Raw genomic sequence first — 4,302 nt, forward strand, 5'->3', positions numbered from 1 at the left:
ACGAAGTTGTGTGCTTTCAGATGCTTGATTTAGAGACCTCAAATTCTAAACTTGAGGTCTCGCAATCAAATTCGTGGAAAATTACTTCTTTCTCGTAAGTAACGTCACTTCAGAGGGAGCCGTTTCTCACAATGTTTTATATTATAACACCCCTTGCAAGTATTCTGCCTGCTCATTGGTTTAGAGCGCGTCACATGACATGTCTTAGTTTTGCTAGACGACGGCCGTGTGATAGTGCGTCGCGCTATTCCGAAGACTAGCACACGGCGTGCAGTACCCAGACGTCCGTTGCGTGTACGAGGATGATAAATTAATAGTCTGTAACCATTTCGGATTGCACGACACTACATGCAGCACAGTAAAAGTGTTTGCAATCTGTATTCGCGTCGTCCGTGGATTGTAGCATTCAGGTCTGTAACTTAATAATAATAGTACAGTATTTAGAAATGTTTGGGGTGTTATAAAACAAATATTGACTGCCTTTACTCGTGCAATGGTTAAAAGCTATGACTCCCTCGGTGATCCCCGAAGCGTTCTATTTTCCCTCGGCTTCGTCTCGGGAAAATAGAACGCTCCCGGGGATCACCTCGGGAGTCATAGTTTTAACCATAGCACTTGAAGCAGTCAATATTTGTATACTATCAACCTCTCCTCATTACTCGTTACCAAGTGAGGTTTTATGCTAATAATTATTTTGAGTAATTACCAATAGTGTTCACTGCCTTTTAACATCCATATCAAGTTTGTATTTCATGTCTTTCAGATTACTTTTAGGGTACTTTTAGTCAAGGGCATTTTCCAATCATCAATCACATGGATTTATTTCAAACTGATACACAGAAATTTTCAGCTGATGGGTTGTTTTCTACTTCAAGTAGAACATAGCTCAAAGTCTACGACTGGGGAGCCAGCAAACATGTACTTTAAGTTGGCTTTCAACGTTTCAGCTATCAACTGAGTTCCTCTTGTAGAAAACTGCAGAACACTAGTACATGTATACAAGGTTTTGCAAGTTTCTTTTGTTCCCCTCCGAAGTTGAAGTTGCATGGTTTGGCTCTGCTTACTGAAGAATATTGTGCTTAGTCACAATTCTCCACTTACTGTGCAAGTGCCAAATTTCTGTGCTAGCCGTGTCTTTAAAGAATGCTAGTGACGCGGAGAATACACAAGCACTTAAGCAAAAATTCCCTGCTAACACAAGAGAAATGCTTGACAGAAGTGCAGAACTACCCGCTTCCATATAATGCGCAGATTCTTTACTTATGTAATTAGGCCACGATGGTTTGGTTAAAACCATTTCAGAACCACCACAGCTCGGAGAGAGTATTTTATGTAAATGTGTGTCTATGCAAATCTTAGTAAATTTTACAGGTAGTTTTTTTCATTTTCATGTTTATATGGCATGTACAATTATGTAGGTATCAAAAAGTGTTGATACTGGTCTTCTGACAATGAACCTACCAATTTTGTCCTCTACTTTTAAGGTGGTGTCAGAGTTTTAGATTTTAATAATAATAAAGACTTGTAATGCGCACATACTGTATCCACCCTGCTGGATGTTCAAGCAGCTGTTTTAACTAAAATTGAGACCAAGGCTCACTTTCATAAAGCTGCCTACATGTAAGCAGCAAAGGTTGTTAAGCAAATATTTCTGCTCAGCAAAAAATAGCAGGGAATAAGTTTCATACATGTACGACATTAGGTGGTCTTTTCTCTGGTTCCTTTTATTTTGCTCTAAGATCTTTCTTTGCTAAAAGTTATGAAATTGGGCCCAGTCTGTGTGTTTCCTCCACTTGCTCAACGAAGCAAGTTGCTCTCGTTAAAAGGGGCCAATGGAACTAAGATCCCACAGCAAACTCGGGCACTCCACAAATTAGATCATGGATCGTCAAATTGTTTGATATATAATAGTAGAATCAAAGTGTGAAAATGTAGATAAAATAAAAACAACTCAACTACCTAAGACATTTACTTATAATTGTAGACATAATAAATAATAGAAAGGGATAGTTGGTAATAATATTATTAAGTTTGTTCACTTCTTAAAATGTTTTTACATATGGTTTGCATGTACATGTAGCGTCATCAACCGCCATATTTGATGACTTTAGCGTGTACATGTTTCATCAAAGATGGTGGGCAAAGACCCCATTAGACTTGATTCAAGTCTTAGATCGCCGTTATTCTTCTGCATCGGAAATGCCCCCACATAATAAGCTAATAGCTATCACACGCCCCAACTCGCAATCTAGGCTAAATGATTAAGAAAGATCACAAGAGGGTGCTGTTTGTAGCGGCTATCAGGACGACTAAAAAGCCTAGATCAAAGACTTGGAACCAAGTCTTAGACCACATGTGCAATCCACCTATGGTTTGGTTTTCACTTGCTCTCACCATGGAGGTAGAACTATTTCGACCTCCATGCTCTCATTGCCTACATAATTTGAGACCAGTCAAGCAAGTATACAAATGGTGAATGATCATCCAAAAATATCCCGACAACGCTTTGGTTCTGTGATTTACATGCTAGGGTTAGGAATAAGAAAATAAAGGGGGGGTCACACAAAATTACTCTGTAGTCTGACTTTTTAGCGCCGAAGGGGCAAGATGTGGAGCAGTTGGACTGGAGCTCTGTTTTTGGAATCTGAATAGGGCATGTGTGCCATCACAGCAAGCAATTATAGCAATGCTCATTGTCTTAATCTTGCATCAAAAAAGTCGATTGCTTTAAAAATGGCGTCCAACATTTCACATGTTCAGCCAGAGTTTCCCATCTTGCGCCTTTCGCACTTCATAATCTTGAACACAGTAGAAAGAATACTCCCATGGATTATATTTCACGACCTCAAGAAAGTTACTGAGTAGACAAATACTTAATGAAACACACTTGTGTGTCTTTTTTACATCTTTGGTCATAATATAATATTAATAGTGAAGTACGGATGAAGATGTCAAAAACTGTGTTTAAAGCAGTACTTTGACAAGCGACTGGGTCTCAACCGATGCCCTCTATTTCAATTGTCCAGTCAAAGTTCATATGCTTCTGGTGCATAATTTTCTAATGTCTCATTTAATGATTATCAGCCACGGTCATACTGTCTGCCAGCTCATTTGAACTTTGAAGAATCAGTTGATTATTCCACATACACATTGACCTCCCATCAAACTGCTGGTTGACTATAGTCAGTTATATTACTAGAGTTGAGGATAACTTTCATCTAGTTTTTCCAATTTAGTGGTTCATGTAGCCCAGGTTGGACTCCTCCACTGCAAACAACACTGACATCCTACCAGGGCTAGGGTCCATGAAGCAGCTTGAACCGCGGTTTATTTTGTTGATGGCATTGTAAATTTTGTACAGCCTACTACCTACATCCATCATCATGGTTTACAATGTATGTTATTCTTCTCAATATGCTGGTTGGCTGATGAAAAAAGGGAAGTAAGTCTAGCCACTTTGGCCCCTGCTCAACCAGATGACATTGGCAAGCTCCGTGTCGAGTCAACTAAAACCAGCCCCAAAAAGTTAGCACAGTGTATTGACTAGTCAACAGTCTCTGATGAAGCACTTTCACTTTTGCTATCTGAGTTTTGAGCTCCATGGGAACAGTCTCACTGCTGAGAAACCCAGCATCAACCAGAGTGGGATGAACACCCAATACATAGCCATACTGCGGGCATATTGCAGTTTCACACACAGTACAACTTGGAAGGAGATTTTCAACCCAAGCAAACACACAAACCACACTTTATTCACCATTGATAAACACATGTCACTCGGATCGTAGCCAACTCGGCAGTGGCTTATCATCTTGACGATCAGAAAGGTGAGTTCGATCAAGTCGCAAACCCACAAAGGGATGAAGACAAAGAACCAGTTCCATGCCCATCCCGTTTCAGAGTTTTGGGTTAGGCGGGCGGTCAGCAAACTGATAAAAATGAGAGTGGAAATGTACATCACCAACATACGATGAACGAACGCCATCTTGGAAATGTTTGTCGATCGGCGAACGAAGTGACAATGTTTTTGTTTTTCTATTATGGCCGGCACAGTTAATTAGTTTGCAGAGTGTACTGTAATTTTGACTTATGAATTCAATTGGTAAAGTATTCAAATTAGATAGTGTTTTTGTTATTTAAGATGAAGAACCGATGAATAATCCGCATAAAATTTGCAATCCAGTGACTTTTGAAAGATTGTAAATGACTAAACAACAATAACCTACGGCACCTTCAATACTTATTCCCCCCTTAAAAATGAAATAACCCATCAGAGGTACAAAGGTCACAGGGAAATGGAAC

This window comes from Asterias rubens, chromosome 16 (assembly GCF_902459465.1).
Source record: "Asterias rubens chromosome 16, eAstRub1.3, whole genome shotgun sequence".
In the NCBI taxonomy this organism is placed as follows: Eukaryota; Metazoa; Echinodermata; class Asteroidea; order Forcipulatida; family Asteriidae; genus Asterias; species Asterias rubens.